This window comes from Danio rerio, chromosome 5 (assembly GCF_049306965.1).
Source record: "Danio rerio strain Tuebingen ecotype United States chromosome 5, GRCz12tu, whole genome shotgun sequence".
Classification (NCBI taxonomy): Eukaryota; Metazoa; Chordata; class Actinopteri; order Cypriniformes; family Danionidae; genus Danio; species Danio rerio.
The window spans coordinates 65,350,956-65,363,800 of record NC_133180.1 but is presented as its reverse complement, the minus strand read 5'-3'; the positions used below and the strand labels follow the sequence as shown (position 1 = coordinate 65,363,800).

Sequence of the window (12,845 nt, the reverse complement as noted above, 5' to 3'; positions counted from 1 at the left end):
AGACAGAGCTGCAATTTTTTCAGTGAACCACTGCCGTTTAATAAAAAAAGGCAATTTTGTATTTAGTATTTCACAGTATAAAACTCCTGATTCAAAATAGCTGATAAACATTATGAAGTGTGCAATTGCTTTCAGACAAACGCACAGCTAAAGTTCATTCCAGGCAGGTCTACAGTTCTATATCACTATGCCAAATAATTTCACTACAACAGTCAAAAATCTAATTAAAAAGCAAAAAAAGACTTTAAGATGAGTAAAAAAACTGGTCCTACATGGGAGCCTTTTTAGGAAAATCTTAAAATAAAACATCAAAACCTTATCTTTAGATGTGGTATCTGTAGTAAAAGTGGTCACATCACCACCTTGGGTGTCTATTATGGAGTGTCGTCAGTTATTCCTAATGTCATTACAGTAAAACAACACTAACTAGTATGTAATGAAACAATTGCATACAAATGCAAACCAATATGATGAAGGTTTCAAGTTCCCCATTAACTTTTTCAAATATATTTCTGCTGTACAAAACGTATTGAAGGATGGCAAAAACCTATAAGAAGCTTTGGAAAGTGATAGTAATACCCTCCCCTGTGCTAATACGCCGAAATCCGTCACACACATGTGAAAGTAGCTAATTACGATAAGCCTTTGTCAACCAATTAAAGCTAGCTCAGATTATTGCCTTAAAACCCTTCATCCTTAATTTGTTCTCCTTGGAAGCAAGACAGGGCCTGGAAGCACGAGACCTCGGAAGTCAACTACTTTACCCATCCCTCTCGACAAGATGCCCCCCAAACATCTCCATGTAAGCCACGTCAGCTCCAAACTATAGCGCTATAAACTTGGAAGCCAGGCTAGGTTTATAAAATGAATGCAAATGAAATGGTGGCCTGAAGGCAAACTAAAACAGCAGGGATGACAAATGCGAGCTGTACCACAAACAAATAAATAAATAAAACGCAATCCTAATTCGGGGCCTTGTGTTCACATGGCAACTGCAATCCGTTTCCTTGGAAACTAATCTCGAGGCATGTGAACAATGCAGCTCTGGCCTTTAATCTCTCCAGACACTGGGAGCCATTATCCCAGCCTCCGGGCAGAGCCAAAACCACAGGCTGCACAGAGAGATCCAGCGCTACTATTACTCGTCTGAAAACCTCCAATAAACCCGAGCCGGATGCCTCTGCTTGAGCATAATCTTATAGACAACATCTGAGCAACAACACCAACACCTTGTATCTTTCGGATTTGTTCCGAATGACCAAACCTAATTCAGAACTTTGCCTGAAAAATAAAGTTTCCTAGTCTCTGATTTGATGCTTTAACATATTAATGGATGTCAGAACTTCCTAAAGTACATTCAGGATTAACTCAATAAAAGAATCGATCACGCTTTATAATAAGGTTTCATTAGTTATTGTATTTAGCATGAACTAATCATGAACAACAGTTTAAAGAATTTTAATAATCAAAATTCACATGCAACATTAGAATAGAGCTAAAGAGGTGGTCAAGAGTGTATTTTTAAGGTTTGGTTGTGTTTATGGGGTGCAATGTGTGCTCATGCTTCATTTGTAAAAAATCAGGTTATGTTTTCATATATCCTATTTTGATTATTTACCATCTCAGCTAACATGAAAATGACTGTTATATTTCCTAGTTCCTCTGAAAACCCGCCCTCAAAAGGCTCTGATCGGTCAGCTACCGTAATGTGCTGTGATACACAGATCAGCTCTACATCACCAGGAAGCATCTGGCCACGCCACGGGGTGTATATGAAGGGTTTATAGCACCACCATTAATTTTTTTGCAGTACCCACACTTTGTTTGCTGTAAGCTTCGCTAAGCTAACTCTGTAAAAGCTTGAACTTTGATTGCTTACATTTAGAGATGTTGTTTATGTTCACTCACATTACACATCAACTAAAGTTTAAAATATGGTATCATAGGGCAGTGGTTTTCAAAGTAGGGGTTGGGACCACCTGAAGGGTCGCGGGACAACGAAGAAGGGGTCGCCTGGTGATTTTCAATAATCTATTTATTTTTATGAAACCATAAGAATTAACATATTTTATCCATAACCTATTGAAAAGTTACTATACTACTTTATAGTAGCTTATAGTTACTAGTTCTATTTCATTGCGACTCCTGGTATTACATACATTACATTATATTAAAGACACAGCAATAGCGTCTGATTCAGCAGATTGATTTTATAACACCAGGTTAAACTTTCTGGCACATTTACAGCACTGACATACATTAAAGATAATTTAACGAAGAATAGACTTGGGTCTATTGGTGTGTGTGCGCCATTGCATGGAAGGTTTCTGTCCTTATAACCACCTCAGAAGAAATTGGGGGTTGCGAGTCATTGTTTTTTTGGGGGGTCGCGGGCTGAAAAGTTTGGGAACCTCTGTCATAGTGGACCAGCCCTTTAACATGAACTAATGATTTACTTCCATTAACTAATGTTAACAAAGATGAATAAATAAATATATTGTCAACTGTTCTTTATGTTAGTACATTAATACAACCTTGTTGTAAAGTGTTACAAAGACTCATTATAAATTTACGGAAGAAAATCTGAGCAGGGCTTAAATATTTAAAACTTGTCAGAATTTACTATGATGCAGCTAATGCCTCATTTAAACTGAGTGGTATGGTACAGTATGGTACGGTACGGTACGGTTCAGTACAGGTCACCTTGAGTCTCCACTGGGGTACTACCAGTATCCTTTTAGTAGGCATGGTGTACAACAAAAAGTTGCAGTCCACGTCATTCTCGCTCAAGGAAATGTCAAAGTAAAGCAGTAGGGGTCGTTCACATATCATGAGAAGCACTTCTCATAAAACAGATGCTTTATACACATAAATATTTGTGTATAAATGTTCATTACTAACCTTTCTATCAACATGATTTGATTATAACTGTAGATCAATGATGCTTATTGTAATGTCTGTGATTATATAAAATAAATAAATGAATAAATGCAACATATATAAACACATACAGCCCCTTAGAGTCTACGATGTGTTACCAATTGCAGTAAACTACACACAGCATACATTTAGTCCTTATTTGGGTTAAAAAAACAACACGCAACAAACAGTCAGTGCAAACCTCTCATCTGTCTTTAATCTTCACTAGCACATGTAACCTCTGTTAGAAAGTAATTTAGTCATTCCGAGTTCTTAATAGTCTTAAAGGCAACGATAATAATCAAACATGGTAGTTTGTTTATCTTTTAGGTTGCTGAAAGAATCCTTTGCTCCTTTGTTTTTATTTTTTATTTTTTGGCTTCTTCTATGTTTTTTAGCGATTTCCTCTCACGTTCATACTTTTCTGAAAGGATAGGATGTCAGAAGCACTTCAAAAATCATTCGCACGTTATTATTGAGCTCAAAAAGTTTGTTTTTTCAAATATGGACATGTGGCGAGCGATCGCAGACCTCTACAGAAAGTGAAACTTCTCTAGCTTTTAGATGCCTCATAACCAACAGGACACACAGATTCTACTCTTTTCCTTGGCATTGTGGCTGTTTATCAAGACGACGATAAGGTTTGTTTGAGCCCAGGTCGACCATGGCTCGTTATTATATGTATATATTATTATAGTGTAATGTCTCGGCTGTGTATTTAAAAATGGTCCTTCCTTTGTTTTCCTTCTTCTGCTTGTGTCCTTTGGAAACCCTTTGGAAAGGGTGCCCAAAAAGTGGTACGGTACGGTTCGCTTTTTGGTGCCTTTTGACAGTGAAAACGGCCATAAAAGCATACCGAACCAAACCATACCACAGGCCTTAAGGTGTACAAACACCTGTTGGCTGTGTTTGGTCCCATCTGGACCAAAAAGAACACACCAAATAGACAACCAACTGAAATGAAAAGGTTTGCTCTGCGCTTGAATGACAAAAATGTATCTTTCCATACCTGCACCTGGCAGTAGAATCTATTGTCATTCCACAAAGGGAAACCAGAACTAGTGCTGTACCAGAACTAGTGCTTCTCATTCACCACAGGGATTAGTGTGTGCAAATATAAGTATGATAATCCATGTCATTTGCAAATATGCCACTAAATTACAAGGGTAATTCTTTGTGTTCCCTATAAAACTCTCTTTAAATTCAATTTTGTGCTTAACTTCGTCACTTCAGCTTTTGTTCTTGCACTCTGATTTGTAGCTAAACAGCCAATCAGAACGTTTTCTTTCCCTAACTGGTGACATCGAATCTACATTCTGAATCGGGCAAACACTGTCACCTCACAGCAAGAAGGTTGCTGGTTCGAGCCCTTGCTGGCATTTCTGTGTGTTTGCATGTTCTCCCCATGTTGGTGTGGGTTTTCTCTGGGTGCTCTGGTTTCCCCCGGTTTCAAAGACATGCATGACAGATGAATTGAACAAGCTAAACAGACCATAATGAATGTGTATGAGTGAGTGTGTGGGTGTTTCCCAGTACTTGGTTGCAGCTAAAAGGGCATTCACTGCATAAAACATTTGCTGGATAAGTTGGCGGTTCATTTCACTGTGGTGACCCCTGATAAATAAAGCGACTAAGTTGAAGGAAACTGAATGAATAAGGTAATGTGTGTAACACAATGCTGCAATGACTGATCTTCAGCTTGGTGTGTCCTGGCCTATAAAGGATAGTTCACTCAAAAATGAAAATATTTTTTGAGTGTACGTAATTAGCTTGCATTTGATTCAATCTCTTGCTTGTTGCTTATTTTATCGATGGAAATTGTGTAAGCTTACTGAATAAAAGCTTTCACAAATGAAAATAATTGCTATTTACTGATTATTGTTATATTGATTGATCAGAGAATAACAAACTGCTGCTTGACATGATTGACCAATCAGATCCAAGTAGTTAAATGCAGTGTTTAGGACAATGATATCCCGGAGTAAAGCTTAGTGCACAACTTCTCTTTCGTTTATTCATTCATTCATTCAATTTCCTTTTCAGCTCAGTCCCTTTATTAATCTGGGGTCGCCATAGCGGAATGAACCGCCAACTTATCCAGCATATGTTTTATGCAGCGGATGCCCTTCTGGCTGCAACCCCTCACTGGGAAACATCCATACACTCTCATTCGCACCCATACACTACGGCCAATTTAGCTTATTTGATTCACCTATGGGCATTGCTGTGGCACAGTAGGTAGCACAATTACCTCACAGTAATGTCGCTGGTTCAAGCCCTGGCTGGGTCATTTGACGATTCTGTGTGGAGTTTGCATGTTCTCCCCGTGTTCAGGAGGGTTTCCTTCGGGTGCTCCGGTTTCCTCCACAGCCCAAAGACATGTGGTATAGGTGAATTGAATAAGCTAAATTGACCATAGTGTATGTGATTGTGTGCAAGAGTGTGGGGGTGTTTCCCAGTGTTGGGCATCCTCTGTGTAAAACTGTGCTGGATAAGTTGGCAGTTCATTCCGCTGTGGTGACCCCTGATTAATAAAGGGACTTGAAATGAAAAATGAAAAAATTAATGAATTAATAATTTACCTATATCGCATGTCTTTGAACTGTCAAGGAAACCGGAGCACCAAGTGGAAACCCACGTAAACACAGGGACAACATGCAAACTCCACGCAGAAATGCCAACTGACTCAGCCAGAGCTCAAACCGATCGTGGCAATCATGCTTCCCACTGTGCCACCGTGACGCCCACTTCTCTTGTAGCATCCAAAAAAATCAGAAAAAACACCATGGACACACAAACACACCCCAAAAAAGTCTGAGATATTGCTAATTATTCTTCACTTCTGAGTGAAGATCAGAAGTTCAAAACTTCACTCATCATATGAGCTACACTAATAACTTCTTGCCTTGCCTTGTAAATGATGAAGGGTTGAGGTTGTTTATATCTCGACACTTCTAGCTTTAACAAAAACCCTTTACAGAAAAAGAGATTGGTGAGGCTTCCTCATTGAACAGGCTTATCCGTTCTGCAGGGGGAAACTACATTCATCTGACACCTTAAGCTTCATGTATAAATGACTTGTTTTGTACTCCACACTAAGCTTTCTTTGTAGTAGCCAAAAGACATGAGTTAACTATAACAAATTTATTTTCTTACGGAAGGGAGAAGAAGAAAAAAAAAACAGTAGAGAGTAGAAGAAAAAAAAACAGTAGAGAGTAGAAGAAAATCAACTGGTGACACTCCAAAAAGCAAAATTGCAGGAAAAGTAGGGATCCGGACTGACATGCTTAAATGCTCAGATTAATGACTTCCTCCTTGTTAGGAGTCCGCCCTGCCAAAATACTGTTTTTTCATTCACGCTATCTGAGATCCTCAGCTCGAGGGGAAGCATAATGTAGCCGCTCCTTCTTGAATTACTGCCTGTATGGTGCTTAAAGATATTACCGGCATCTCAAGAAAGGGTAACGTGGGTTTTATGAGCGGTTTTGCCCTAAGAGGCTTGTGGCTCTGCCATTGATACACAAAACTTCTGCTAATAGCCTTTATACAGATTCCGCTTACAGATCCCGTCGGAAACACAACTGTATCTAAATCGTTTGGCTCAAGGGCTGATAATTGACTTTTAATTGGTCTTAGCTCCTTTAACCCATGGACATTTTCCCAAAGGCCACGCAAACATGTTGCATGCAGCAAAGAGGAGGCCTACATGGGAAAAGACGGCCTTGATTCTCAAACACCAACACAATCTCACAGCAATTCACAACTCTGGCTAATTAGTCCGAATTTGTATTCTCTCAGGCATAGATTTTAGGACAATTTGCTTGGTTGGGTTAAAGAGGTGAGGTTTGAGGGGAGGCATCCTTTTAAAAACTGCACTGTAAAACCCAACAGTCAACTTCATCAAATGAAACCAGTGTAGTTAACTTAAAATTGACTGAAAGTTAATTCTACTAATTTGAAAAGTGTTTTGAACTCAGTGTTGAAGGTAATAACTGAGGTAATTCAATTCCTCATTACTTCAACTTAAATGGAGTAAGTTCACAGTACACAGTATAATATAAATTAGTTTTATAACTCAAATGATTTATAGCAGTGCTTCTCAAACTGTGGTACGTGTACCACTAGTGGTACACGGGCTTCCTTCTAGTGGTACGCAGAGGAATCCAATATCAATGTCATATGTACATGCAACAAATATTTCAAAATTTATAAAAAATAATTAATATATATGGATATGATATATAGCCTACATTAGGTCCAAGCAACATTTCCAGGTTTTGATGAATAGGTTACTATAGGTTAACACTTTACATTTAAATACAGGAGAATTTTTTTTACTTTTTAAGAACAGTAGCCTACAATTTTTAATGAACTTTTAAAAGCAAGTTTTAATTTAAACGTTAACATTTTATTTTGTCAATGTTTTTTTTTTTACATATAAGCACAGTAAAGTGTTAATGTTCAAACTATTTATAATGTTTAAAGTGGCTGATAATAATATATATTCTAATTAATAATAGTTAATCTGTCATGATTTTAAACTTTAAGATTTGTAGCTGCTTTACTAGGCCTACTGTGCTACTGTATTTCAATACTGCTCATCATGGTGGTGCTTGGAAGGACAGTTTTTTTCTGAGGTGGTACTTGGTGAAAAAAGTTTGAGAACCACTGGTTTATAGCAATCGGTTTCCTCAAACGGTTTGTGTTGCCTTAACTTATTGGGTTTTACAGTACTCAGTTGGTTCGAGTTCTCTTCATTTATTGGGCTTTACTGTGCTTAGATTGCTTTGTTTACTTGAATGGATTAAGTTCACAGTACTTATTAGGATTAGTTTTTGAACTTAAATAGTTTGTTGCATTCGATTTCCTTAAATGGTTTGAGTTACCTTAAGTTTTGGGGTTTTACAGAGTGTATGTTCGAACAATTCAGCCACATTTCAGACAGCAAATACTCTGGGAAAAAATCAGTTCTGTTCAAAAATGTATCAGTGTTCAAATAGATGAGGATTGAAAGACCTGTTATAACAGAATGCAATCATTTCGAAATTAGGAACTGTCAACAAGGCATGGGCTGGTAAAAGATTCTGATTGTATGATAATAACCTTGGATAAAAATATCACAGTTTCACAGTATTGTAGTTCCTGCTCTAAAATATGTTGTTTCAACTGTCTGGGTAAAAACAACATTTTTCACCATTGAACACAATATATTTTATTTTAGGAAACATTTCAAACAGTTTGGAGGCGTAAACATGTCAGGTTAAATAATTAAAATAAATCATGGCCTTCTGCTATCTTCATGAATTTCAAAAACATTTCTTTACAACTTGAAAAGGCATCTTTGATATCTTTCTTTTCTTTGGATATAAATTAAGACACTGCACTGTTCAGGTCTGATGTGTATTTCCTTTTCTACTTGAGATACACTCTTAAAATTAATGTAAACTACACTATATTTAACTGTAATGCTTTTACTGTTATGCAGGATGTCGCTGTATTTTGAAGTTGCGATTTGGGAAATATTTTCTTAAAGCTATTAAAATACAATATTTTTAATTTACTGTAAATCAGAAAACAGTACACAAATGAGCGCGAAACATGACCAATCACAGAAGGAATTTTTTTTTCTGTCTAGAGAAATAAAACACAGATACAAAAAGCTGACACCTACAAGGTGTGTGAAAATGCTCTTATGTTTCTAAAAATACTTCATACTTTTGATTTTAATGAATGAAAAATAAATACAAATAATAAGCAAACAAAACTAAATTTGTATTTGTGCATCATGTAACGACGTGCGGTTAAATGGTTAAAAAACTAAATGAAGTAGTTGTTAAAAAAATAAAATAAAAAACTTACGTATACCTTAGAAATGGTATGACAAAAAAGTTTAGCTGTTTTAAAAACTTGGCTTTTACAAACCACAGTAAAACCGTGAAAGCAGTTATCATACGGTCAACACAATTTCGCAGGATCTGCAATGTTGAGCTGGGATTAAAGTTGATCAGCACAACAGCTAAAAATGCATACAATTTGTGGAGTCATTGCACAGTATAACCATAACCGAGTGAAACTCTGCATCCTTTGAGCGTAACAATAATCAAGTCCAATAAAACGTAAAAAAACATGGTCAACGTTATATAAATTATCTTTAAAAATACATTCAACTTTTTATATCTTTAAAAAACAATCAAATTTTGATATTTGACTGTTGTGGACACACAATGCTCAAATGATATATTGTTCAGCACTATTTTAAAGCATTCAGGCACAAAAAAGTTCCTTTGTAAGTGTAATGAAGAATCATTTTACTGAATTAGCACAATAAAGATTATAAAGAGTTATTTTACATTCCTTAATTCACGTTTTGTACCGGAAAACTGTTTGACTCTACAGAAATCTATAAAACACTTTTTATTTCAATTTTTTGTCGCTCCACTGCACTTGCTTGCAATTTGTTTATTATTTTTTATGCATGATTCACACCCTTACAAAATCACCCCAATCAATATAAATGAATGACTTCTTTCTAAATATAGCTATTCAAGTCCTCTGGTGACATTGTATTCATATTGTAATACATTTAGTAGAAAATCAAAATATCACAATGTCAGATTTTTTCTAAATCGTGCAGCCCTATTCTGTAACGTCTTACTCGATATTATTGAACTGTCCAAAAACTTTGTTAAACTGTGAAGTCAACATTTCTAACATCAAATGCTGTCAGAGAAGAGATCAAGCACACGTAAAGCAATTTGAAAGCGAAAATAATGTAAAAACACCTGTTAATCATGATATGTCTACGCTTTTGGCAAATGAATGCCTCATTTTTATGAATTAGTACAAGCTCAATTGTAAATGTTCGACCTGTTCGAATGTTTACGTTACTTCCAAAAAAACACACATTTTTATATCAAAGAGACTGTGTGAATTTGTAACTAATTTTCGAATACACAAAACGGATTTGTGTTATACAATTTATACAATAACACAATAAATCTGACATATACAATTGTATTTAAATACTGTTTTAAGGTATTCATGAATGTCACTATGTTAGTACATTTAGTTAGTGAAGAATAAAGGTGTAATAATGCTATACTTTTCAACTGGTGAATGAATACTAAACATTAATGACAAAATGCAACTAACAATGAAATTGTTTCAAGAGCAGAAGAAAACATGTATTCTGCAATGTGATAAATAACACATTCGAATGTCATTTGTTCACTTCAATATCACGAACTATGAATGAACAAAGTTTCAAAGCAACGTTGTACTGAATGGTTTTCTTATTCATATGCAACTGTCTTAATAAGCTACTTTAAGGTATTAAAAAAACATGATACTATGTTCATCAAAATATGTTAAGGTCACATTCACTAGGTTTTATCTGTATATTAGCTACATTGGGGAAAGGCAACTGACTGACCATACTAAATGTAATTAGATGCAACTAACTACATTATCATGTAAAGTTCAGACACAAAACAATAAGGCTTTGTATAATGTTTCAGCTATGTAAAACGCAGCACATTTGAACAGAATGCTCACATTTCAATATTATGAGCTATAATAAACTGGTATCAGGCCTTTAAAAGATAATGAAATCATATACATATCATTACCACACTCATATGCAGTTGCATTTACAATGTCATTCAAATACCACAGTACATAAGTCCATAAAACATGGTACTTTCTGTTAGTGACTGAATTAGAAGCTTGAAAGATCCACAGGTCTGTTCAATTAAATATTAAACATTGCAACTAATCATAAAATAAAGCTTAAACAGGTTATAAAAAAAAAGAGCAAAACGCCATCTGTATCTTTTTTGTTGTTGTTGACTGCTGTTGTTCATGCTTTTTAAATAGTGCTAGCACAAGACGTCAACATGACGTCAGATTGGCGTTGTACATCAACATCGTGTGACTTTGCATTTAGTTCGGAAATGAAACCAGAACCCAATGTCAGGCCGACATCAATGTCCAACGTCCAACCAAAAATCAATCAAATATCAATGTTTAATGATGTTACAGCTTAACGTTGTGTGGACGTCACCACTATGACATCTATTAGGCGTTGGATTTTGGTTGCCATGCCTGACAAATAAATGTCAGCATTTGAAGTCAATATGACGTTGGTTTAAGATGTTGGATTTTGGTCACTTGCCAACACGATCTAAAATCGACCGAATATCAATGTCTAATGATGTTACAGCTTAATGTTGTGTGGACGTTACCAATGTGACGTCTATCAGACGTTGGATTTTGGTTGCCATACCTGACAAATAAATGTCAGTATTTGAAGTCAATATTGGCTCGATGTTGGATTTGGGTCACTTTCCAACACAACCTTAATGTCGTTATTGGACGTTAAAATAACGTGGTCCTTAGACACTGGCAATGCATTGAATTTTAGTTACCTGATGTCATTACCTAAATATAACCTATTATTACAGTCCTATTACATTGTGTGCCTACTGGAATATTTCATATCCATCATACTTATTAACAATAGTATTACATATTCAGTTGGCAGAAACATTAATCTTTGATTTTAAGCATACCTTTACTCTTGTAAACACAGTAAAGATTTGGTACTGTGACAGACATATAAAATGAGGGTGAAAAAAGCCACAAAAAAAGAAACACAGACAGTTGTTATCACTGTAATAAATATAGAGTATGTGTGACAAAGAGGCCCAATCTGACAGCAAGTAATTCTGGGACAGTTCGTGTTTCAGTTATAGACTCATAATGGGACAGCGTGACATAAATCATAAACTCTCATTGTCTTCGTGAATGGATCTGACAGTGGAGAAGTCCTTCGAGGAAAACCGAGCAAGTTTTGAGACATGTGATATTATTACTCGGCAGCAAACTTAACTGGGACGCGTTCGGTTACGCATAATCTATAGTAGACGCAGATTAGCAGCCACTGATAGGTGGATTTGACATTGTAAACATGACCTTCTCCGGGAGACAAACGCGTCCGTTGCCACGCCAAAGACTGCAATTTTAATCACATTGCATTAAATATGAATTTAAACAAACAATCGATTTATCACCCAGCTAACAATGCAACTGCTCTGTTTCGGTAACTTGCTAACGCTCAATTTGTTGTCGTTTTTACAAAATAAACAATCGCGAAAAATGCAACTACAGTTCGACAAAACCCCTAACCGCGTCGAATAATTGCTTATCTCACACATATCGCAAAACAAAGCGTGTTACTTTCTTAAAAGCCCATAAAACATCGCGTCGAGTGTCATACATTCGCGTTAGCATGATAGCCAGTGTGCTAACACCACTAGCCATCCTCCTCCCCCCTAAATTATAATCTGTAATTTCACTTTTTCAACATCCATAAAAAGTCACGTGCTCAAGAACGACACTCCTAAGTGTTTTGTCGTACACACACAAACATTATGATGTTTAATCCTTCCCCGTTTCCCCGTGTTTAATTACCTTATGCTGTCAATCCCGGAATAGGTTTATTCTCCGTTTAATCCAACAGTGAGAGCCGAATTCCCATCTAAAGAAAGGCGACAGCGACTTTGCTAAATGTCATAATCTCGAAAGGTCTGTAGTCTATCGAAAAGCATTCGGTGTGATTTATTTGATGAGTTTGCCCGGTTTTCTCTCTGTTTTCTTTAACAGAGGAGTGTGTCCCCTTTCCCCTTTCTTTGTTCTGTAATCCAGTAAAATTGAAAGTCATTCGCCTCCGCTAATCCCAGCCCAACTCAACAACAGCATCTATTGGCTGTCATTTACATACAGGATTAGAGAACCGCTGGAACAGCAACGCGGACAGTCGCAGGACAAATGTGGCCAACTAACTCTTTTGACATTGTGAGTGTAACATGTCTATATTTTCTGTGTGTGCCCCCCCTCGCCACAGCCCTCCTGTTATGCTTGCCTTA

At 36.5% G+C, this 12,845-nt stretch overlaps 1 protein-coding gene across 16 annotated transcripts in view; it reads right to left on the bottom strand.

Moving 5' to 3' along the window:
* Positions 1 to 12,625, bottom strand: part of gtf2ird1 (GTF2I repeat domain containing 1) — a 56,584-nt gene extending 43,959 nt beyond the window's left edge. For all 16 annotated transcript variants that reach the window (XR_012406412.1, XR_012406413.1, XR_012406411.1 and 13 more), the window contains exon 1: positions 12,391 to 12,625. The gene's annotated coding sequence lies outside the window, so the exon portion shown is untranslated. The remainder of the gene's footprint in view (positions 1 to 12,390) is intronic.
* Between the last annotated feature and the right edge of the window lie 220 nt (positions 12,626 to 12,845).